Here is a 26,154-nt window from a genome sequence, read left to right on the forward strand (position 1 = left end):
CTCCCTGTTCTCTGGCCCCAGTCCCATGTTGCTGCTCATATCAATGAGGAGGTTGCAGCGAAATGATAGGAGTCGTCTTTCTTACGCCACCTTCAAGCCCTACATTTTAAATCTCAAGTGTTGGTGGATATGGTCACCCACCACCTGCAGTAAAGCACTCCCAAGGTATGCTGACATCCCACAGGGCAATCTAATCAGGACAGACATTCAAAAGTGTCTCCCTTCCTTAGACATTAGCGAAAGACTCATATCTTTTGCAGCCATTGGAAGGCAAATTTCCAATACTGAAAAAATGAAAAGGTAACTTCAAAATTTAATCTTTCAGCAAAGTGTCTATTTCTCATACATTTGAAAGGTTGCAACAGCCACAGAAAGACATTTGTTCTAAATTTTGTAGGTGGCCGTCACAGAATAGCCTCTGGGTACATATTTAGAAGAACAGGGGTGATATAAGAAACAATGCTACAGATTTCAATCTAACCAACCACAGGAAAGGGGCTTCATGTGCATACAGATTGCCCACCAGCTCTGAGTTCGGGTTGAACGTCACCCCTGTGTGGCTGACGGCAGCATGAGTGTCAGAAGCAAGAGTGGAGGAGCAGCGATGGAAACACTGCTTTGTTCTTGCTCTTTTTCCTTCTTACTTGGCGAAGTCACAAAGAGCAACGGCGCAGCCCTTTCCCGCGAGGTGACTTCGAGCCGGGGTGTAAGAACCCTGGACGGGAGTCTCCTTCTTGAGAAATGCTTCCTGCTCAGTGGGCTGCCCATTCCTTACCTTGTAATGAGGGTATAGAGTAGGGGAGCGTTATGGGGCGAATTGTGCCCCCCAAATTCGTGTGTCAAAGTCCCACCCCCCACCACGACCTCAGAACGTGACTATCTTTGGACATGGGGTCTTTACAGAGGTGATCAAGTTAATAGGAGGTCATTAGGTAAACCCTAATCCAATACGACTTATAAGAAGGGGAAATTTGGACACAAATGCCACAGAGGGAAGACCATGTGAAGATACTGGGAGAAAGAGGCCATCTACAAGGCAAGGAGAGAGGCCTGGAACAGGTCCTTTCCTCACAGCCCTCAGAATGAACCCTGCTGATACCTTGATCTCAGACTTCCAGCCTCCAGCACTGTGAGACAATAGATTTCTGTGGCTTAAGCCCCCCAGTCTTGTGCTTGTGTGTTACGGCAGCCCCAGCAAACTAACACAGGGAGGCATCTCCTACACTGTCCTCTCCAGCCCAGTAACGGATGCCTTCTGAGATGCATTGCGGGAATCTCCCCCACGCTCCTCCTGATTCATCCTTGCTGTGCTCAGGTGGGATGTTTCCACTGACAGAGTTGTCACTACCTTGTCCGAGGTGTCGGTAATTTGTCATTCTGCAACAAATTGCCCAAACCTTAGCTTAAAAAAACATCCATGTATTACCTCATGTACAGAGTTTCTGAGGATTAGGAACCAGAGCAGCTTAGCTGTATGGTTCTGGCTCAGGGTCTCTCATGCAATTGCAGTCAAGCTGTCAGCTGGCTCTGCAGTCTCTGAAGACTCACGGGGGCTGCAGGACCTGCCTCCAGGCTCACTCGCATGGCTGTGGGAAGGAGGCTCCGTTCCTCACCTGGGGATCCCTCCAGAGGTCTGCTCACAACATGGCTTCCCCAGAGCGAGTGGTGAGACAGAGAGAGAGAGAAAGAAAGAGACAGACAGAGAGAGAGCCAGGGCAGGCAGGGGGGTGCCCAAGACGGAAGTTGTGTCTCTATGACACACGATCACTCATGGTCACTTCTGCCATATTCTCTTTGTGGGAGGGGACTGTGTAAGAGTATGAATGCCAGGACGTGGGGGTCACCGGGGATTCCCCTGGAGGCTGGCTGCCACCTCAGGCATAGCACCCTCTCCTGTGGAGTAGCTCTATCTCATACAAAATGTAACATTTGATTACGGGCCATACAAACTCCAGGTTAATTCTGCCTCACTTCTAGTAAAACATCACCAACTACCTCTTTTGTCATCTCCCCCTCCTGCTTTCCCTCTCTGATCCCCTTCATTCTGCACCCACCTTGAGCTTCGTCCCTCGGAAACGTTGTATCTCTGCTGTTTGGCAGGTAATCAGGGGTGTTCCTTCCCTTGGATACAAAGCCCAGGACTGGGTGAGTTATAATGTGCTCTGCTGCTGTAGGTGAGCCTGTCCATTCTCCCCCTCAAATCAGCTCAGCAAACATGCACTGGGCACTTTCGTGGGGGGCGCTGTGCTGAGGGCCTGCCGTGCAAAGATGAATGTATGTCAGTCTCTACCCTCAGGTCCCTCACAGCTAGGGTCCCAACACACGGCTAGGTCACTTCAGCCCATGGGACACATGTAGTTTCCAGTGTTAGGTGAGCCCAGACGAAGGGGCTTGAACTTGACAGGCAAAAATTGGAACACACCAGCTACTTGATTGACTTCTAGTGACATAGAAGGCCTTTTGATCCAAGCATTCTTTTCTCCATCTATTGGGAAATACTAGGTCCTGTTTAACTAAAACTTCTAAATACTTACTCCTTTCTGCTTCACGTTGGTGGTGGGGTAACGTTAGTGTCAGGGAGATGTCTAATCTACCCCTGGTCTAGAATTTGGAAGCTGCGTCTGGGAATCAGGGTCACCTAACTGCTTCAGAAAGTTTATTCCTCGTGTCTTGAGAAGATTGTAAGAACGTTTAAAAACAGACTCCGCGTGGCACAGCAGGTGTATTGTTTTATTTTTAGAGAGCATCAGTGGAGCTCATCATTTGCAGGGTCTGTAACCTCCTGGCTCTGCCTCTGTGTAATAAAGCAGCCCTGTGTCATGATTACCATTTTGACAACAAGATGGATATTTCAAAGATGCGCTCCTGCATTCAATCAAATTTGAGAAACACATTAAAATCAGTCATCTGAGTGGGGCTGCTTTCTTCTGCTCATGGCTAATTAGTCAAGATGAATGTACAAATGGGATCTGCCTCCCTCCTAGCTGATCACTGGCTGCTACATTATTATGAAAAAGGCAATTATTGTCAGTAAAAAAAAAAAAAAAAAGACGAAACCCAACAACTTTGATGCCACAAGGGATTTAAATGAATAGGAGGACAGGAGTAATCAGGTTTTCTGCATGAGGTTGTCATGAATGGAAGTAAAACAAGGTTTCTCGAACAGAGCTTGCCAACCTCCCTGTGAAGGGACAGATGAGGGGAGATGTGCACAGTGCTGTAGAGTCCTGTCTTGAGGGTCTAAAATGGAACCCAAATGTGTTTTGATTTAACATAAAGGCAACACTGCGGACACATTATCTTGGAATAATACTAGGGTTTGACTTGGTTAAAACTACTTTCAGGAGAACCAGGTAAGAGTAAAGAAAGAAACAGACTCAGAGAACTGTCCTCACCTTGCTAGTTGAATGCTTTTGAGCATGATCTACTAACCTGATTTTTCTCTTAAAAGGAAATGATTTCTACCTGTTGCGAGTGACAAATGAGCCAACGTTTAATCAAACTCTTGGAAACCTGCAAAACACCACGTGGATTATGTCTTTCAAGAAGGCAGACATGCATTGATCACGGTCTTTGCCTTCCTGCATGTTTCTGAAGATTTTTTGCAACTCTAAAAATGGATAAAAATTGCACATTAAAAAAAAAAGTAAAAAATATTCAGAGCAATATTTCCAGTGAGATGACTTCCCATTCTCCACCTGTTTTACCCCCCAGTCCTCATGTCCACTGCTGAGAGCACTACCAACTTATGAGAAACTGTCACTCAGATGACACTCAGATGAGTGGCTCAACGTTGGGCTCTAGAATTCTAGTTTGTCCTGTGATCATGTGGTCCAGATTTATCCTTTTTTTTTTTCTTCTCAGCTCTCAGAGGGTTTCTCAGAACCATGTATTTGGGGGACTTTGGTGTGACATCATCCCTGGTATGTACCTCTTAGCGGTCCTGAGCTGGAAGAGTTCAATGACTGAATGGCCAAATTCTTCAACGCTTGAAGGGAAACAAAGTCAATATTGGTGGACAAGCTGGGGCTAATAACTCAAATCTCTCAACTCCATTGAAGTCTTGTTTTCTCCACACCGGGTCCTCACCTCCACGAAAACTTAAAGACACTGCTGGAGGCAAATAAAGCAAGGTGAATGAGATAGATCCGTCATTCTTCCTACCCTCTACCTTTTCCTCTGGAGCAGAAACACATCAGTAATCAAGTACTGTAGGAGGAGCAAGAGGCACAGTGGGAGGAGAAGGGCCTGTGTGAGCTCTAGAGGGAAACAGAAGGCACGCTGAGTTTAGTGACCTCATGTGGAGATCAGAAAAAGAAAACCGCCATAGGATTTATGAGACCTCTATTCAAGTGCATAGTGCGACTTGAGCAAATATGTTTCTCTTTGAGCGTATTTTCCTCACATAGAAAATGAGAATAATAGCATGTAACTTGAAGGGTGCAATGTATCTCACATGTATTAGGCACTCAGTAAATGGTTGTTTTTCTCAGAGCATTGGATTCAAAAGTCTCTAAGGTAATTTTTACTTCCATTTATTCTTTCTGCCCGTATCGGCTCACATTAATGCTCGTATTTGGTGCAGTTTATCCCCTTCACGTTTGAAAAATATATTTTATTTTCTATTTAATTTTCTAAAACGTCCCAGGCAGAAAATATTATCCAAACATTGGTACCCATTTCTAGTGAGGACACTGGTGTTTGAATTGCTGCTGCGGCTTCAATTCAGGTCTTATTAAATGTCAAACCCGGCACAACACATGTTTTTTTATTGTTATTTTAATTTAGAGGCTGCTCACATGTTGAACATTTTTTAAAGTCAGCAATAGGCACAAAACCACATTTGTACATAGAATAAAACTAAACAAACGTAGAGAACATCCTAACCAGGGGAAACCAAATAGGTGCATAACTCACTCGGATTGGCACAGTCTGGAGGCACGGTACTCTTTTTTTAGTAACAAAGGGTGAGCTGCATGTGATCCACCCGTGTTCCCTTATCTGTTTTGTGGGGATAATTACTCAGCGTTTTAGAGTCAGCTTGCATTAATTGAATGCCCATGACTATGTGCGAGGCTCTGTAATTGGTGTTTTCACATTTTAGTTAATGCTCCTCACCAGCCCATGAGAGGCGTATTATTATTTTCCCATTACGCTTGTGAAGAAACTGAGACTCAGAGAGGAAAAAAAAATACTGTATTTTATAAGAGCCAAATTCTACAATGTTTTGATGTATAATCTTTCATTCTTTCCCTTTTAATTCTGAAATAATTTCACTTACAGACAAGGTGCAAGAATAGAATAAAGAACACCTGTATCTTTTATACTGCTTCACCCTTGTTAATATTTTGCCATATTTATTTTCTATTTATCTATCCATTTATCTAATTTTTTCTAAGCCATTTGAGTATAAGTTGCACATATATCATTTTTCTTTTTTTTCTTCAGTGTTTATTTCCTAAGAACAAATACATTTTGTAATGTAACCACAATATAGCTATCAAATTCAGGAAATTTAACATTGATGCAATATTATTATCAAAACTACAGCCCATATTCCAGTTTCCCAGTTGTTCCAAAATGTCTTTTTTTTTTTTTTTGTGAGGAAGATCAGCCCTGAACTAACATCCATGCCAATCCTCCTCTTTTTGCTAGGGAAGACTGGCCCTGAGCTAACATCTGTGCCCATCTTCCTCCACTTTGTATGGGAGGCTGCCACAGCATGGCCTGACAAGTGGTGCATCGGTGCGTGCCTGGGATCCGAACCCAGGCTGCCAGCAGTCGAGCACACGCACTTAACCGCTATGCCACGGGGCCGGCCCCCCCTAAATGTCTTTTATAAGCAATTTAGTTTCTGGTCCAGGAATCAATCCAAGTACACACATTGCAGTGAGTTGCCATGTCTCTTTAGACTCCTGTAATCTGGAAGACACCCTTAGCCTTTGTCTTTTATATCATTGACATCTTTAGCGTACAGACCAGTTATTTTTCTAGAATGTTTTCTCAGTTTTACTTGGCCTAATGTTTCAGATAATGCACATTTAGGTAGGATTATTTCATAAGTGATGTTTTGTCTTTCCCGGTGTTATCATATCCTGAGGTACATGAAGTTGGTTTGTCCTAACACGAGTAATGTTAACTTTGATCCTGCTTCTCCACTCTAAAGTTTCTATTTATTATTTTTAGTTAAGTAGTTTGTTAAAAATATTTGAGACTATGTAAATATCCTGTTCTTCTTGAACCTTCACCCATTAATTTTGTTTTAGTTTCAATTAATGATATTTGTCTAAATCAATTACTACCTCGATGATTAAAATATGGTGGCTTCCTTTCCTTTTTTGTTACTTGATAATCTATTGTCAGGCCTTGTTGACTGTTTATAGCAGCTTTGTGAATCAGGAGTTATGATGCACATTTTTGATACATACCCTGATCGTCACAACAGTTAGTGGTAAAGTCAGTGTTTGAACTTAGGACTTTTAACTAAAAAAATGATGTACCTTTTGCTCTCTAGAGGTTATTTGTAATTAATTATAACTGTGACACTCATTTAATCTTTGGCTTTAGCGTTCTTTATCCAATAAGTTGTCACCAAGTGGACTTCCACAGAGTTTAGCTTTGCGAGCCCTGCAGTGTGCACTCACTGCACACTCTTACCATTTGACTGTATTCTCCCTGAGGGCAAGTGTGCATCCTACTCACTGCCATGTAGATGTCCAGAGCCCGACACCAGTAGGCACATCATAAGTATTCATTGTTCACCTTAATGAGTGGATCAACATTGGTTTGAAATAAACCTTCTCTCTTTGAAAGCAGCCCAGTAGAAAACATTTAAGAAGCAAAAGCACTGCAAATACATAAAAGACTAAATTCCAACTCCCAGGCAAATCCTCTTCCCAAACTCGGCTAGAGCTTTTGATCCAACCCAATCTAGACATGGGCTTCCTACCACTGTTGTGTGCTGTAGGGGCATTGACAGGTCTGCTCATGTAGGGTGCCCGTGGGGTCAGTTCATGGGGAATCAGTCTTCTACTTGTTGAGGGAAGGAGGAGTTGTTTGTTTATTTGTTCTTATATGGCAGTACCAGCTAGGTGTGGTGGTGATGTGTCTTTATTGGGAGGCAGAGCCCAAAGTTTGAGATCAAGGGACAAGAGGTACTAGAATAGAAAGAGAGTAGGACAAGAGGAGATAGTTGTTCTAAAGCAAGGAATATCCACTGAAACGTGATGAGCCAGGACTGAGGCCACAGATATCGTGTTTGATGCTGAGTGGGCTCAGTGTTCTGTGGGGTCTGAGAGGGAGAGGCCCTAGAGAGGATGCATCTAAGCCAGAACCATGTGCTGAGGCCAAGGTTATGAGAGCAGGCCCAGGTTTACCAGAGAAATGTGTCATTTCCAGATACTGGAAATTCCACTGGCTTTATAATTGGCAGAGATGAACTAATCACTTCCCTTTCTTTTTGCCAGCAGGAAGAAGCTAGGGGATAAAAGAGAGAGAGTGTGACAAGGGAGAGAAGGAAATATTATGGGTACTGGTAGTGGCCACATTTTGACCTTGAGTTTCTAAGACTGAGTAGAGAAAATTGATTTTTATTTTCTACCCCCACTTCCCTAAGGACCCTCGTGCTAATTCTAAGTGTAATGAGTGAATTTGTGGGGTATTTCACAAAGCATTTTTCTTGGAACACCAATTCCTTGGGACATTAAGTGGCATGTAAACCAACCGTCAGCCCCCACGAGGCAAGGCTCCTTTGCTCTGGGCTCCATATCACCCCCTCATTTGCCTGCCAGTCTCTGCCCCTCCTCACTGTGACTTCTCCACTTGCTCTCCTGAACTCTCATCCTCCCTCACTAGGAGGCTGTTTCACTATATGTGACTGTCAGAGCGGGGTAAACCACAGTGAGTCATGCCCTGTCTCCTTCCCAGCACCATCCTACAGTTTGATGTGATGGGCCTATGAGTTCACTGGAGAGCAGAGGTTGATTAAAAGAAATTACAGCATAAAAGAAGAAAAATAGTTGACCTGTTTCTTCAACTATAGTTCAGTAGCTATCCTCCAAAACCACGGAAAACAATAGAAAGTTAAGCCTTTAGAAGGAAACTTCACTGACTGAACACCTTAATCTCAATCCTTGCTCCCCTAGTCTGAGGTCCAGTTTCCTCCTAGAGACCACTTCCTTCTTCAAGGCCGTGTGCTGAATATTCTTCCTCCTACTTGTTGGGAATATTCTAACCTAGAAGTCCTCTCACCTTCTTGGCCATTGATGGCCAGTAATACAAATAGTATTTATATATTTATATATTCAGTCTAGAATTGCATTGTCCAACAAATAATGTAGTCACTAGCTACCTGTAGTTATTTAAATTTAAACTAAATAAAATTAAAAATTCAGTTTCTCAGTTGATCAATAGTCAACATGACTAGTGACTACCACATTGGACAGGGCAGATAGAATATTTCCACGACTATAGAAAGTTCTTTTGGACAGCTCTGGTCTATAGGAGAGGCAGGCAAACTATGGCCAGCAGGCCAAATCTAGTCTACCACTTGTTTTTGTAAATAAAGTTGTATTGGAACACAGCCATGCCTATTCATTTGTGGATTGTTTTCTTTAGTGCTCCACTATTAGAATTGAGTAGTTGCAGCAGAAACCACATGGCTTGGAAAGCCTAAAATATGTACTATTTGGTCCTTTATGTAAAATAGTTCACTGACCCCAGTTGACAATAATGTGCTATGTGGGTCTTGGTGCTTCAAGACTGGGTATTTTTGAGGTTTCCCTGACTTTATGAAGTACATATCCGGCTCTTGAACCTTCCAAGTCATCTGATGGCTAACTTTGGAGTCAAATACGCACACACACACACACCCCCCTCACCCAAGGACAGCTATATATATATTTTGAGTGGAACTATTATATCATTTTCCCAACCACAATACTCACAAAAGAGATAACCTCTGTCTGATTTCAGACTGTGTCCTGGCTCTAGCGGTGCAGAAGCAATGGACTAGTTAGAGAAGCTCTTCAGCACCCACAGAGAGCTACAAAGACCCAGCAGAGGTTCTGCTCTTTTTAGTATTTTATTTTCAGCCCCGTTTCTGCAAAATTCTGATGGTGTTCTCCTATGTGTAAGGACAGGTGAAGGCACACTACCCTCAAATGCCAGTGATTTCTTGGTTTCAATTGGTAATCTTAAGAGGAATCACCTCTATTTGTAAGTGTTTTGCAAACAAAGAGGGGTATGTAGGTGAAATAGATTCAGGTATGCACTAGTGAAACAGATTTCTTTAGCACAGGATTTTCAGTGCCTTTACCACCCAAACGTGAAAGTGTGAATCTCGAGTCTCTAACAGACAGGGTATTTATTTAACAATAAAATCCTTTCCTCTACTGTTCTCTCTCCTCCGCCTGTTTCCTCTCGTTCCTTGTCTTTTTTTTTTTTATTTTTTAATTTTGGTGAGGAAGATTAGCCTTGAGCTAACATCCACGCCAATCCTCCTCTTTTCGCTGAGGAAAATTGGTCCTGGGCTAACATCTGTGCTCATCTTCCTCTACTTTATATGGGACGCCACCACAGCATGGCTTCACAAGCAGTGCGTTAGTCTGTGCCTGGGATCCGAACTGGCGAACCTCGGGCCGCTGAAGCAAAGTGCATAAACTTAACTGCTATGCCACTGGGCCGGCCCCCAATTGTCTTTCTTTTTAAAGTATCTATTGAAACTAGTATTCCCAGCTACACAAATTGATGTAGTCATTGAAAGTAAAATGATTTGATATGGAGAAATGATGTCCTCAGACTCACTCAGCACGAGTGGAGCCCCAGCACTGCCACACCCAATTAAAAATGTTTAGAGATTTTGAGATTTGCAAATAAATGCCTTAGAAAGCAAACATGGAACTGAATGATTGGAAGCGGTGGTGGAGATGGGGGCAGATGGTACCTTGGAGACTGATATGGAACTAACATTGGGATGCAAAAGAAAAATAATTAAATATTGAATTTTGGGCCCAAATTCTTTCTCATTCTCTTTGTTTGTGCCAGAGCTTCATGGAGCTGTGGTTGTCTGGCGCGTCACTGGATGTGGCCCTGCTGTGGTCCTGGTCCCTACACACGGAGTGGCGGGGAGCCTGGAGGATTGCAGCAACTCCGAGCAGGGCCTGACGATTGGCTCTGAGGTTTCCTCTTCCCAGCCCCATTTCCCCCGTTTTTCTGACTCATAAGATATAATCTTTTCCTTGAATCCAAGTTCCAGTATGGGAATGAGAACAGCTTCTGTTTTCTTTGACTTCACTTCCAAAGCAGGTGAGTAGGGCCAGGGGTGAATGCTTCTCCCTCCCATGTGTTTATTGAAGGTTGTGCCTGTACATGTTGCCTCGTCAGGGACTGGCATGTGGCTTTCTTTTGAAATCAGGCTTTCACGAGAAGTGGAACTTTTGCAAAAAGGAATTGACTTGCTGAGGACTGGGCTGCTTCTGCTGAGATGAGCTGAGAGTAAGAGGGGATCAGGTGCTCAGAGAGGACTGTGCTCGCCTGCGGTGCACCAGGGCAGAGTGAGAACAAGGCAGAGAAGACATAGCTCCAGAACGCCAGTCCCTCCTTCCTCTTCAAGTAAAAGTTAAAAGAGCCTGTTATGATTTGATTTAGAAGTTAAATTTTAATTTAGTGAAAGAATAGCTGAAAACCCTATGGAGACATTCTATAATATCCCTCTAGCAAATATGTTACTATGTTTTTTTTTAAAAACAATTTTCCAGCAGTGTGTGCATGGGTAGTGTTATATTGAAAACAACAGCGTGTACTGGACACTTATCCCGTGTTAGACCTCACACACGAGCTCACTCCTAATCCCATCGCCCAGGCGGCGGGGTTGATGTCATCACCTTATAGATGAGGGAAGTGGGCTCATGCCTCCCTCAGGGATTAGGGCTCTAGCCCAGGGCTGATGAGCTCCTTCACACCACCTTGTTTCCTGTAACACCATCTGTGGGACTCCTCTACATAGGACGGTCTGCCGGAACAGAGTGCTGGGACACACAGAGCTGTGTCCTAGTGCCTACACTCTTTAGAAAAAGCTTTGAGCACTACACTGAGAAAGTCATTATATGTGCTATCAATATAACAGAACAGAATGGGGAGGCACCTCTGTTTCCCATCCTGTGTGCTGTGGTCATTGGCTTTGGAGTTAGGCTGACCTGGACTAGAATCCAAGCTTTCAACACTCATTAAGTTTTCTCTGAACCTCAGTTTCCTCATCAAAAATAAAGGAGGTAGTAATTCTCACCATAGACGGTTGTTGAAATAATTAAAACATATGTCTTTATATAGAATGCCTGATTCATTCCAAGAGATAATAGTTTCTCCTTCTTTGCTTTGGCCACTAGGAACCTCAGAGCCAATTTGATGGCTCACCTATAGCACTTGTTTAGGCCTAAATGGGCTTTGTTTTTGCAATCTACTATTTCTCTCTGCTCTGGAATTCCTACTGTGTTTTCCTAGACCTTGAATTTTACTTACATAGTATAATGGTTAATTTTATGTGTCAACTTGACTGGCCTAAAGGATGCCCAGAGAGCTGGTAAAACATTATTTTGGGTGTGTCCATGAGAATGTTTCTGGAAGAGATTAGCATTTGACTCAGTAAACTGAGTAAAAAAGTCTGCCCTTGCCAATGTGAGCAGCATCATCTAATCCATCATGGACCTGAATGGAACAAAAAGGCTCAGGAAGGGCAAATTCACTCTTCCTGAGCTGGGATTTCCATCTTCTCCTGCCCCCGGACATCAGAGCTCCTGGTTCTTGAGCCTTCAGACTCAGACTGAATGGTACCATCAGCTTTCCTGGGTCTTCAGCTTGCAGATGGCAGATTGTGGGACTTCTCAGCCTCCGTAAGCATGTAAGCCAATTTCTATGATAAATCTCCTCTCACATATATCTATATATATCCTCTTGGTTCTGTTTCTCTGGAGAACCATGACTAATACACATGGATTTCTGCTAGGAGCTTATTAAAAAAAACAATAAAATAAATAAGGAGAAATTTCATGTATTTTGCTTTTGATATTCTGGGGGCTTGGTATTATTTTCTCTGTGCAACTTGGAAAACCTTTGTGGGTGTTGGAGACACGCGTCTTGATACAGAGGGTCACTGGGGCTAGCTGAACAAGAGGAAATGCCAAGCTTGTAGAGGACACATTAATTTCACAAAGGATTTGATGTATCTGACAGACCAACCTGTGCAGTGAAAGAGCCAATCTACAGCTGCAGTGGGTTTCTAACATTTTCAAAGCTGTTGGTTAGATATTATTATTATTTTCTCCTCAATCAATAAATAGCTCATGGTTCCAGTACTAACTACACTGCCTTGACTACATGTTACACTGTAATCCTCATCCCTCCAGCCCTTTTTATTTGCCAAGAAAGAACTTTACATTTATTTTTAAGAGTTATTTACACTGCTGGTAGGAGTGCAAACTGGTGCAGCCACTATGGAAAACAGTATGGAGATTCCTCAAAAAATCAAGGATAGAACTACCATATGATCCAGCTATTCCACTGTTGGGTATTTATCCAAAGAACTTGAAAACACCAATTTGTAAAGGTACATGCACCCCTGTGTTCATTGCAGCGTTATTCACAATAGCCAAGACTTGGAAGCAACCTAAGTGCCCATCAAGGGACGAATGGATAAAGAAGATGTGGTATATACACACAATGGAATACTACTCAGCCATAAGAAACGATGAAATCCAGCCATTTGTGACAACATGGATGGACACTGAGGGTATAATGCAAAGTGAAATAAGTCAGAGGGAGAAGGTCAAATACCTATGATTTCCTTCATTAAGTAGTAGATAATAACAACAATAAACAAACACATAGAGACAGAGATTGGATTGGTGGTTATCAGAGGGGAAGTGGGGAGGGAGGAGGTTGAAAGGGATAATTCCGTACATGTGTGTGGTGATGGGTTGTAATTAGTATTTTGGTGGTGAACATGATGTAATCTATGCAGAAATAGAAGTATAATGTTGTACACCTGAAATTTATACAATGTTATAAACCAATGTTACTGCAATAAACAAAAAAATAAAAAAAACAGAGTTATTTATCAAAGTAATCTTGCCATGATACTTGGGTGATTCCATGTCAGTTTCCACCTTGTAGAACTTTTTCCTTTGGAGGGGCCAAAGCCACCACTGCTGGACAGATCCCTTGAGAAGAAGGCTGTGAAGCAGAGCAGAGGTGTGTTCCAGCCGTTCTGCTTGACACTTGAAAGGAGCATGGGCTGGAAATCTGTAAACCTGGATTGTAGTCATACTTCTGCTATCAGTTCACTGGGTGCTCTGCACCAAGCTACTTTCCTTTCTGGTTTGCGAAGCAGAGAAATAGGCAAGATGGTCTCTGCCTTTCTTCCAGAGCTACCTAACATTCCATGGAGCCGACTTTTTGGTAGATGTGGTAGGCATGGTCCTTGGGAGACAGCGTTTTCCTTGGTGGTGTTTCACGCTGTGGCCCCTCCTAGCACCTGTCTAGCAGTGTCCACGCTCTTAGCTATCTTCACGCCACGGTCTATGCCAGTCTTTCTGGGAGGCACCTCATGCTGAGCATGCTTCTTTACGTTCCGTCAGGCACACTTGATTCAAAACTCACTTGTGGGAAAATACCATTTTCTCTCAGACAGTGGTTAGAAAATACCCTGATAGGAAGACTATGTTTCTTGCCGTCTTTCCAGAGTGATCTGTATTTTGAGAGGGAAGTTTGCTGGAGAGTAAAATTTAATCCCCCCCCCAAATGAATTTCAAGTGAAAATCTTTCAGGTCTGAGACAGGCAAATGAGGATCTGTTTCTAAGATTCCTCAGAGTGCTCCGTGACTCATCCCTCATTTCTGGGGGTGGGACCACTCCACATAGAAAGCTGGAAGGCCAGGAAAGGCGAGGAAAAGACCTGCTCACCTTTGCGTCATCCACAGCGCTGCTCTGTTCCTCATACATGGGAGGAGTTTGATGGCAGCATCTTAAATTCAGTTCTTACATGTAGTTTGGGAATTCTCTGAGTTTCAGCAAAGTCAGGGATTAAAGATCAATTAGAAAATATTTAGGTAGGGGGCTGGCCTGGTGGCGTGGTAGTTATGTTCACGCGCTCCACTTTGACAGCCTGGGGTTCACTGGTTCAGATCCTGGGCACAGACCTATATGTACCACTTGTCAAACCATTTTCGGTGAGTGGCTGTAGACTACTGAAAAGTTGGTCCTTTTCCTTATTACTATTATTTTACTACTTGCCAGTTAGAACCAATGTCAACTTTCTCTTCTTTCAGGATATCTGGTTCCTAAAAGCAGATTTGCCTGTAACCAATCTTAGCAGCTTCTGGATCCTTTTAAACCATTCTGGTGCTAAAGCTATGGGACTTATAAAATATAGGGCATTTTAGGTGAGCTCTTATTGAGGCAGCAGGAAGCATTTTTTTCTCTATGGTATTGTCAGAAGCTGTACCTTGGTCCACTTCCTGTTTACCTTCATTCTTGATGTGGACCCGGCAGCATTCCAATTCTGACACCAAAGAACACAGTGTAATTTAATTCAATTCAAACTCAATGAGATTCAACTTCCTTCAATTCAACAATTTCTTTGGGGAGTGCCTATTATGTGCCAGACACTATGCTAGGCACTGAAAACATAAAAATGAGGGGGCATTATCCTTGAATTCAATCCACCAAGCAAAGAACAGTCTGATGGGCATGTCACATCCCATTCCAGGGCAGGTACTGAGAACTGAAGGACGCCAGGCCTGGAGAACTGGCCGGGGGCAGATTCAAAAGTGCCAGGCAAGGAAGAAGGTGGGTATGTCGGATAAAGAAGGAAGTCATTGAGGGAATTATGTAATGAAAATACAGGCAGGGAAGAAAGGAGGAAGACCAGTGGCTGAAATAAATGGGATGAAGAAGGAGGAGGAAGAGGAGGAAGAGGAGAAGGAGGGAACAGTGGGCCCCCAGAGAAGTCAGGTGTGTCCCAGAATCTCTCCGTGGTGCTCAAGAAGCCTTAGGGAGCACACAGGGAACAGGCGGGTAACCTGACCATGCACTGCTCTCGGGTAGAGTAGCAGCAGTGTCTTGAGTTTAGTTTGGTAGGTTTGAAAACTGACCCAGGAATATTCTCTAGATTAGGCACCTAGGACACAAGTTTTGAGGAGTTCCAGGAACAAGGCTGATAGGAATGACAGATGCATACAATAGGAGCTTGAAGCTGGAGGCTGGGATTTCCAAGTTTCTGTTTGTGAAGTAGGCAATTCTGAGTTACGGCCAAGTTCAGAGATTACAGTGCTGATGGCAGGTGACGAAGAATAGAGGATGTCCAGCAATCCCGAAGACAAGCGTCACGTCCGTCACTCATGTGGGTGCTGAAGTTATGCAGCGTCAGGTCAGGAGAGAAGGCAGGAGCTAAAGCTCTTGGAAAAGGTGAGTGCAATTTACACAAGGAAGGGATGCCGAGTGCCAGAGAGAAGGGGAAGGGGTAGGAAACATGGTGGTGTTCTGTGCGTATCCTATTTTTTATTTCCTTTTGCCAAATTTCTTGTACTTGGTAGGGCTGCCAATCTTAGCGACTCCCTCTAATTCTTACCTCAGGAATGGGCACATGATGCAGGCCTGGCCAATCGCAGCATCTTCAGCAAGGGACTGGTCCACGGGCCAGTGAGCATATTAAATTCCCAATCTCCAGAATCCTAATCTAATACTGTATTTGGCCCCAAGATCATACATTAGCTTTGCCTTGTTTCTTTTTGTCCTTGGTGTAATGTTTTTAAGTCTTGGGGATGTTGAGAAGATTCAATAAGGAAAATGATATAAAAATTAAAAAAAAAAAAGCAGGCCCAATGTGTTTCATCCCATGGAATTTAGTTTTGTTTTGGTTTTTGCCTCGTTTTTTCTTTTATCGACATAGTCCAAGCACCTATAACAGAGGTTTTCAGTAAATATTTGTTAAATAAATGAATATAGACATTGGAAAACAATTAGCTGGGGTTGCTAATGTGGAATAATGTGATGCTGAAGCTGCTAGTGACCATTTGATCATCAAATAGAAAGAACTTTTCTGTAGACTAACACCAAGCAGAGAAAATCAGAGAGCAGAGATGGGGAGAGATTGAGAGGGAGGGGAAGGGTAGAGACACACTGGCAGCAATGAATCCCATTTCCAGTTACAGAAACTGTGGCTCTTTCAGAGCTTCTTTCTACTCGGAGTGTGCAAGCAAAGGATCCCTATTGGTTGCTCTAGTTCATTTTCTATTTTGCAGTTGAAAGAGGTGAGACAGTGTTCCCCAGGCTTCTCCTGGCCATGTTGAGTCAGGGAGTGATTCAAGGAGGAAATATGCCTCCTCCACCTGTGATTCAGATGTGACTCAGGACTCAGCTGATGGGTCCAGGGCAAAAGATGCCCAAAATGTGGACTTGCCTTTTTCCCAACCCCTCAGGCCCTATATTGTGCTTCTTTTTTAAAATTATTTTATTGAGGTCATATTGGCTTATAAAATTGCATAATTTCAGGTGTACATTATTATATATCAGTTTCTGTATAGACTGCATTGTGCTCATCACCAACAGTCTAGTTTTCATCCATCCCTGTATTGTACTTTTAAAAATACAAATATTCATGTGTATTGGGGAAAAGAATTTACGTTTTATTAGGATTATTTTAATCAAGGGCCAAATGGACCACCAGGATTTAGTTTAAAGATCTTTTTTTATGTCTCAATAGGCTAGAGCCTGGAGAAATGAGAAGCCTGTCTTCTCACTAGATTAGCACGTGATCTGGCAAAGACTGGATGCAACTGCATACATTTACTGGGGTGATGAATGCATTCCTATGAAATGAAGAGTGATGATCAAAAGATAGAGACAGGGCATTTGCCCACAGTTGGCTGGACCTGGGGTATTTGCGTGGTCGGTAGGCACGAAGGAGCTGAGCGAGTGGGCCCCAGGAGGGCTGTGGTGGAGGGACCAAGGCAGAAGGCCTGCCTCTTCCCAGCTTTTCCTGGGCAGCCGGAGGCAGGCCACACACTTTGAGCTAGAGGCAAGAACTTCTCTCTTTATTAACTGGGAACATTTTTTTCATTTGTTCATTATTCATCATTAATTCATACTTAATGTGAGTCGACTGTGTGCTAAGCAAAGCTGTAACTCCACTAGGAACTGTGGAGATGAATCCCCCAAATCAAATCATTGATAAGAAAACCAAGAGGTTGAGCAGATAATCTCACAGTAAGGCACATTCCCAGAGCTACCTAGCATCTATTTTGTTCTGCTTTTCTCCTTCTTTCATTCAGGAGCGTTGGTTGAGGGTCTGCCACATTCAAGACCTGAGGGATGAGTGCTAAGCAGGTGGTATGATGGTGAATGAGATATTCATCAGGCTGATGCAGTCATATATAGTTATGTAGTTGGAGAATTAGGACAGAATCCTAGAAAAATAAAGACTAAGGAGGGCGAAATGTGCTTTACAAAATTTCACAGCTGAAACCAGGCCATACCTATGGTTATCCTGCCAGACAGAATGCCTAGAAGAACGCAAAGAAGGTTTCTTTGTAGTAGTTATTCTGCCTCAACGATTTTCCATGCCACACAAACCACTGAAGGATAAACACAATCTTAGATATTCTAGAAATGAGCCTCTTGCCTGAGGGCTATCTGAATAGCCTTTGTTGCTCTTTTAAATGAAATCCTTTCCTAAGTATGTCATCTGGCTTTATGACTTTGAAAGAAACAGTGATGCTTATATCTGTAATGGTTTGAAAAGACATTGTTTGCAAATAAGCAGATCTGCAGAAAATGTTATCACTTTCCCAATGAATATGAAAGTCTTCTTGTGGGAGGTGAAAAGAACACCTCATGTTCTCTAAAAGCATAATTCTGTGCTCACAGTTGGTACAGAGGCGGGGGAGGCAAGGTCCGCTCAGTATCGAGAGGGTGATTTAACAGATGGGAAATATCATTTTTTTTCCCTGGGGTTAATGTCTTTCATAACCCATTCAAGGGCTTTGACTATATTTCAAATGAAAAAGACTTTTTCCATCTTATTTCAAATTACAGTTGGAAGAGTTCCTTTGGTAATGCATGTTAGAAATGCATAGAAAAAGTAACAGAGTAGTAATAGAGTTTCCAGTTGGGAGACACTTATCAGCTATATGATTTTGGACAACAGGACAGAGTTTCCTTACCTGTAAACTGGGCAGACTCATCCCTACCTCCTACGGGGTTATTGTGGGGTTATCTGAACAGCAGATGTTGGAACATAACTGTGAGGCTCAGTAAATGCTGGTTGTCATTGTGCTATTTATGTAAGGGTGCTGTTAAGTTTAGCAATTCTGAAAGACAGACTGTGATAGGAAAAAAAAGAACAAAGGTTTTTGGATTCATAAGCTGTATATAAGGTGATTGTACTTGCATCTCTATGATAAAGGCATGGAGAAGTCGTGGTTATTATAATTTCCTTCCATATGTAAGTTTGAACTCAGCCGATTACACCCTACGGAAGGTTCTCTCATAACACTAATCATCATCATCGACCACTAGACTCTCCACAGTAGGATGTCACTCAGCTTTTGCTGCAGGGATGAGAAGCACAGAAAGAAAGTAGCTACGAGACTGAGAAGTAAAATGTTGAGACTCTATCTCTATCATTTAAACTTTGAGTGAACTTAAAATATACACTGAGCACTTCCCCCCACACCAATGGACAGGGTGCCATGGTTGTAATTCTTTATGGGTGATCCCAAACCCACATGTCTGGGGTGGAGCACAGAGCCTGTGGATAATATGTAAGCCCTCCAGCCCTCAAACTTTGGAGGATTCCCCAAATGAAATTTCCTTTGCTCTTCAGTCCTCTTCTGTTCCTTTATTTCCACACATTTCTGGACTTCCTTCACGTGATTCATCCTACCATCCTGACCTTCCCACCACGTGTTACAAACAACTCTTTTCTCTCTTCATCTTGTTCCCAGCATGCTTATCCCAGCCACATGCCTTACTGGAAACTGGATTGTTTTTAAGGACACCACTTCCCTGGTGGTCCTTTTGCGATATCTGACCGTTTGTCTACATCGTATGTACCCAGCCCTTGCTAGGAATCAAGGTGTCTTCCTCGCTTCCCTGTGAAATCTCCAGGATTCTTCTCTGCTTATACAAAGACCCCTTCTTCCCATTTCACAGATTCTGGCATCCCTTTCTTATCCCTGTCAACAAACACTTTTAAGGTCACTCGTCTATGTTTATTAAGGAGTCTGGAAATTTCCTGTCTTCTGCCATGCTCCATTAATGTCTAGGGGAACTTCCTATACAATACTCAGACTCACATTCTTCACCTACTTGAATTGTAGTAATTTTCACCTTTGTTTAACTTCTGCCTCTCAGGACCTGGTTACCTTCAACCAGGTCATAACCCAGAACTACTTCACATCAACAAATTTAATCTCAAGGCACCTTTTCAAACAACACTGTGACTGCATGCAGCTGCTCGCTCTCCAGCGTGGGTAAGCGGCCCGTGAGCGCAAGCGCTCTGCAAAGGTACCGCCCACGACCCTGTCTTGCTCTGCTCCTGCCCAGATTGACCTCTATCACAACGCTGATTGATGTTTTTACAAATTCCATCCAAGCCCCAAACACCACTTTTGTGAGCCCCCTTTTCCATCTCCCTGATGTACTATTCCAAACTTCTGGCACTTTCCTAACTTGCTTTTCTAAGCCTCTTTTCCTTTTACCTTCATCCAAAGAAGTGCTGAGGAAAGTGGTAAGAACACTTTAGAATTCTTGCTCCAGAATCATGTGCATACCGAACAATCAGAACCTGGTGGGACAAAAAGGTGAAAATAACTTTGTATGATGACAGATGGTTACTAGTTTTATCAGGGTGATCATTTTGTAATATAAATAAATGTTGAATCATTATGTTGTATACTTGAAACTAATACAATATTGTATGTCAACTACATACAATATTTTTTAAAAAAAAAAAAAAGATGAAAACCATTTGTCTTCCCAGTTGACATCATCTCCCATCTTCATCACATGCCCCTCTCATCCTGGGCAGATCCTCCTGATTTCTAGGCACTGCGGTTATTAAATGCCTGGTCTAATCTTATCTATTTAAAAACCTGAACTGTAGATCCACCATAATCCTAATTTCTTTCCTTCGCTCCCAATACTGGACAAGATCTGAAGGACTTGGTGTTGGGCAGGGCGTGGTGTGTATGAGGTCATTATTGTTCTTGAGAGCAGGGTCTTCTCCAGGGCATCCTGTTCTCCCCTTCACCCCCAACCCAGCTCCCATCTCTGCTGATCCGCTGAGCCTCAAGTCCCCCTTCCTGGAAAGCAGTCTTTCTGGTGGGAATGTGGACAGGTCACTCAAGCCTGCTGTTAAAGATGGAAGCTGTTAAGTGAGCCAAACCATGAGGTCACGTCTGTCTCTCCTCCTCCCCTACATATCCGTCCCAACCCTCCTACAGGGCTAATGTGGTGTTGCATTGCAGGGCTCTTCTTCCTTCAAACCTTTCTTTTGCTTTCAGGTCTCGATATTTGTTTTCCTTCTAGATTTTATGTTGTGGATCCCCCAAGGTGAAAAATATGAAATCAATAATTTTGGGGTCTATCAAAAACATTCACGGTCCAAACCAATCCAGTCGCCTCTGCCTTGACTTTCCTGAGACGGAGATGCCCATCAGGCAGTTACTCCACCTTCTGGGGTCCCGTGAGGAGAGTAATTCCAGTTCACTTGGGGCCTGATCTCTCTTTTCTGTTGAATTTCTGTGGACAGCAGTCATGTGGTTGATGTGACAGCAGCTTAACCCTGTCCCTCGATGGTCGTTAAACGGCATAGCCATCAGGTTGAAGGGGCCCTGCTTCCTCCTTTCCTAGGTGTCTGGAGCCTGCCTGAATTCACAGCCCTTCTCCTGAGGGAGCCTCTGTTTTCTCTCCAGTGTAATCAGAGCTTTTCCTTTTGTCTGCGACTGCTTCTTTCTTGATTTTAATGACAAAATCTAGTTTCAACCCAATCCAGCCTCTCATTGATTTCCTAAGGAAGCAGGATTCCTAGAGAAAATGTGTGAGTTACATTCTCTTTACAGAGCTCTTTTAGATTTTGGCTTGGTAATTAGACTTATCCTACTAAAAAAAAAGCACATTCCTGTATAATCCAGGCACGTGTCTCGTTATCTGCTCCTTAATAACATTTATCCTTCCTTTATGACTGAGCTCGCTGTCAGAGTCCTTGGAACCCAAGGACAGATGTGAAGCTTATTATTTATTTATTTTTTAAAAAAACTATCTGATCCCACCCAGCCCTTGTGGGGCAGTGTGACTTTAGGTGTCACACTAGGGCAAACCCCAAGGACTAGGGGGTTAGCAGGTTCTGCATCCTCCCTAGCCACGTAGACACGTGAAACAAGACAAAGACATTGGGGCTCACCTCTGCAGATAGCATCATGAACGGACAGCATTACTGATTTGAAGGCGAGAGCCTCAGTAGCCGGTCTCTTCAGACCTTCTAAAAAGGAACCACTGTTGCTGTTTAAAGCCCGGCCTGCAGTCCTGGCTGAAAAACGCTTTCAAAGGAGCAAAAATAGTTTCCGCGCTAATGGCTCCAAAGCCTGTTGTCTGTTTTGAGGCAAACTTTCATCTAATTTCTGTCTCATCCCACAGGCTCAGGTCGAAGTCTGCAGTAAGAGTTGCTTGCCTGGGGTTGACTAAAGTTTGTACCTTTTAAAAACAACCAGCGGCTTATTGAAGGCACAACAGGAACCGATTGTCACTGGCCACAGCTGGCTGCTGGGACCCCAGAAAGAAAGTGAAACTTCCCAAGGCCCCACATAACACACGGGCCATGACAGAGGCCTACTTTCCTCGTGTGACATTGGTCCCTCATCTAGCTGGTTACATGAGCATGTTTACTTTTCAGTATCTAGTCAAAATCCCTGTGTTGAAGCTTAAAGGGACCCATAAGCCATAGCCCTCTTCTTCTCTAAGTTCAGAAACTCAGGAGAAATGGGATGACATTGGAAGGAGTGGGACTGGGAGCATGTGGTGGTAGCCCTGGGCTGGGAGTGGGGACTGGGTTCTGGGGCCAGGTAGGCTTGCTCCTCAACCCACCATTGAGTGAGGAGACAGGAATATGCACCTGAGGGAAGGATGGGGTCTGCAGAGCAGGACATCACTCTCCCTGTCCGCTGTGAGGAGAATTGATGCCTCACACCTTGGAACCCTGCTAAAGGCAGAGAGAGGGAAGGCACTGAAGCAGGGGGATTTTAACACGTTAGCTCCACCCAGTAGAGAAAGACAGAGATTTGGAGGCCATGTTCACTCATAGGGCACCTCCATCCTCCTCTCTTTGGGGAGAGTGAGTAGAGAGCTGCCAGTTTCCCTCCTGGGTTCTTCCTCAGCGCTCAAGCGTGGAGCAGCAGCATCGGCATCCCTCGGGAGCTTGTTGGAAATGCAGATCCTCATATCCCACCCTGACCTACCGAAGCAGAAATTCTGGGGTGGAGCCCGACAGCCTGTGTTTACCAAGCAGCCCGGGGCTGCCCATGCACACTCTAGAGCAGAGCGTGTCAGCCTGGGCGCTGCCGACATTTGGCCCAAACAAATCCTGTTGTGTGTGTGTGTGGGGGTGTCTGGTACACTGCAGGATGTTTAGCAGCATCCCTGGCCTCTACTCACTAGATGCCAGTAGCATCCCTGACATCCCAAAGTGTCTTCAGCCATGCCAGGTGTCCCCAGGGCAGGCAAAACCGCCACCAGAAATTTCCTCTTTGACATAGTAGTCCAGCAGAAGAGCATTCTCCTTACAATGCACACAGAACAAGAAGAAGTAGGAGGAGGAGGAGAAGGAGGAGGAGAAAAAACACACTGGGAAGAAATATAGAATTTGACAGTGGTTATTTCCAGGTGGTAGGTCATAAATGATCTTTTTATTGTTTTTTTAACCTTTTCTGTATTTTCCAAATGTACTAAAATATGTTGCTTTTATACTTCCAAGAAATGCAAATGTAAAATTATATTTGCTAGCCTAGATAGACTCCTAAACTCCCCGTGTGGGTGTATTGGTTTGAACTCCAAGCCCAGGGTTTCTGTTCCTCTCTGTGACACCGCAGCCTGTCAGGTTGTGCCCATGACTCGAGGGCTCTGAGATCTGCTGTGAGGCTGTACTGTCTTACTGTCCCCGTAGATGCCTCTCGGCACTGAGTCATCCTCCAGCCTAAAGCTCAAGGAAGAGAGATGTGAGCTTCAGGATTGCTGCTGTTCAAGGGCCCTTTTAAACAGATATCTCACATAATCTAAGATTCTAATGACAAGGCCAGATTTGTTCAGAACACACAAAAGGCAAACATAGAAGCTAAATCACAAGTTTGAACAATCCTTGTAGCCATCCTGGAGACCGCCTGCTCTCACCTGGCTCCCACCAGCCTGCCCTGGATGTGCTGGTGGGTCCCACCAGCTACTTGGAACCTGAGGGAGAGACTGATGGTGATGTGTACTCAGGTGTGTCTTTGGGGTTTTTCTACACCTTAAAAACAAAAACTTTTAATCTTCTAATTCTTTTAAGAATTTAGGAACTTAAATTCTTTTGAGAGTCTCCTGAGTATACAACTGACATCAAGACCATAGTGACCATAGTGTCAACTTCTATTTTGAAACAGGAACCAGGGAACATTATGTCCAGCCCAGGTGTTGAGCATCTATGGTGTGCCAGGCGTGGGACTAAGCAATTTAACATCATCGTATCTAATCTTTGCAGAGATCCTGAGGGAGAGGTATTGTAATTCCTGTTTTATAGATGAGAATACTCAAGGTCAGAGTCTTCAAGAGATTCGTCCAAGATTACACAGCTGATAATGGAAAAGCTCACCTATCTGAGAGAGGTTCCTATGATCTGTTATTTATAGAGAGAGATGGAGCAAAACAGAAGGATATATAAAAAGACAGGGTTTTTGGCTCATTCAGAGTTAAGAATGTGGTGACCCTGTTAAGGAAAGCTAAAAGGCCTCACACTGCATAAGCAAAGTAGAATGTCTAGGAAGAGAGTGGTGGTGGATCTACCTTGTGTTATACTGGTCAGAGAAAACAAGTGGCGAGGGGGTTACAAGATGTTCTCCAAATCACTCTGCCACTGTCTCAGTTAGTTCCGGCTGCTGTAACAAATATACCACAAACCAGATGGCTTAAACAACAAACGTTTATTTCTCACAGTTCTGGATGCTGGAAGCCCAAGATCAAGTCACTGACAGTTCCTATGTCTGGCGAGAGCTCCCTTCTTGGCAAATGGCCACCTTCCCATTGTATCCTCACATGGCGGAGTGAGAAAGAGAGAGAGGAAGTAAGCTCTCTTGTGTCTCTTCTTGTAGGGGCACTAATCCCATTCATGAGGGCTCCACACTCATGATGTAACCGCCTTCCAAAGGCCCCACTTCCTAAGACCATCACATTGGCAGTTAGGATTTCAACATATGAATTTTGGGGGGCCACAAACATTCAGTCCATAGCAGCCAGTAAATGGCAGAGCTGGAAATTGAACACCAGCAGTCTGATGCTGAACTCAGAGCTGTGACTGATGAAGAAGGTGAGTGAGCCGGTTGGTAGATGTAACACTGACCCAGGTGCTGAGCTGGCCACCTGATCAAGCCCAGCCCTGTGTGTGTGGTCAATCCATGGCTGGACTGGGCCCTATGAAACCCCACAAATGCATAAGACACAGAACCGCACCAAGTTGACGATTGTTTCCACAACTCCCTCCATTATTCTCTGTGAAGAAAATCATCAAGAATGTTGCCTGAGCCAAGATTAACACAACCTCTTCTAGGACACCATCAGAGATCACTAGCCCTGCTCCCAACCACTTGGACAAATTCCGTTAAACCCAGCTCTTGATAAATTGGACATCTTAGGGATTCTCTAATCTTGCCTAGCTTCATAAGAGTGAGGATAGGAAGGTGATCTTTTGTATCCAGACTGGGCCAGGGGTCAGAAATTGTATGTTTTTCTGTGTAACACCCATGTAAGGATTCTGTAAGGACTTACTTACTATTGGCCATGTGGTGGTCCCACGCTGGTCTTAGCCTTCCATCAACGCTCCTTCTAAGCAGTCCTGGAGGTACACAATCGCACCATCTTCAAGCATCCTGGGACATGTGCACTAGGGCCCAGAGGTAGAATTTCTGAGCCTGCCCCTGGGGTTGTAACCCCTGGACTAAGGACTGGGAGATCCCCAAGATAATCAAAGACTTCTGGTCTTTCCAGGAATCACACCTCAGGTCTTCTTTCAGGAATGGGACAGAGTTTGTAGGCCCCTTACTCAGAGCTATCAGGTAAAAATCCTATTTGCCTCCTTCTTTCTGGGTCACTCTGACCCAGCATGTCCCCCAAATCATCTACACCTCATGTGGAAAACCTTGGACACTTCGGGGCTACACAGCTAACATAAATTTGTGAAGTTGGCCAGGCATAAGGCAATAATTGCTAAGCAGCTTATATTACCACCACACATAACATCTCCAATGCCTTTTAGAGCACTGGGGGAAAAATAAGAAGTTGTATACATTCTAGAAGACTCCAGTTTACCAGCTTCTGGCCAAACAAGAACTCTAATCCTGAAATGAGGACCACTATAACATAGACAAATCCAGCACTCAAAATATCTGTCCAAGGGCCTGCTTCTCTGGAGTTAGCTGTTTCTGGTTCCTGTGGGGAAGCCAGTGGTTTAGGGGCAGTGGGTGTCTGGCCTTCTTAGGCCTGGAGGCACCTTGCTGAGTGAATCAGATGCTGAGGAGGAACATTTACTCCTGCAGGTTAAAGCAAGTGGCGGCTCAGATACCCACCAACCAGAACAAGATACATTTTCACTTCCAGCTTTGGCCTCAGGGAAAACTGCACCAACAGGGCAAGCTCCCCAGTCACAGCATCTTTACCACTGGAGGATAATTTGACAAATAGGACCAATGGTACATGTCTTAGCCAGTCTGAGCTGCTATAACAAGATACATAGACTGGGGACGCAAACAATAGAAATTTACTTCTCAGAGTTTTGGAGGCTAGAAGTCCAAGATCAAAGTGCCAGCTGATTCACTTTCTGGTGAGCACTCTCTTCCTAGTTTGCAGACAGTAGTCTTCTTG

The 26,154-nt window shown here is 43.9% G+C and overlaps 1 long non-coding RNA gene across 1 annotated transcript in view; it reads left to right on the top strand.

Moving 5' to 3' along the window:
* The first annotated feature begins 15,331 nt into the window (after nucleotides 1-15,331).
* The window catches only part of LOC131400093 (uncharacterized), a 59,346-nt gene continuing 48,523 nt past the window's right edge, over nucleotides 15,332-26,154 (top strand). Inside the window, exon 1 of the long non-coding RNA XR_009217292.1 lies at nucleotides 15,332-15,459. This is a non-coding gene — a long non-coding RNA (uncharacterized LOC131400093). The remainder of the gene's footprint in view (nucleotides 15,460-26,154) is intronic.

The sequence above is a fragment of the Diceros bicornis genome, chromosome 41 (assembly GCF_020826845.1).
Source record: "Diceros bicornis minor isolate mBicDic1 chromosome 41, mDicBic1.mat.cur, whole genome shotgun sequence".
Lineage (NCBI taxonomy): Eukaryota > Metazoa > Chordata > Mammalia > Perissodactyla > Rhinocerotidae > Diceros > Diceros bicornis.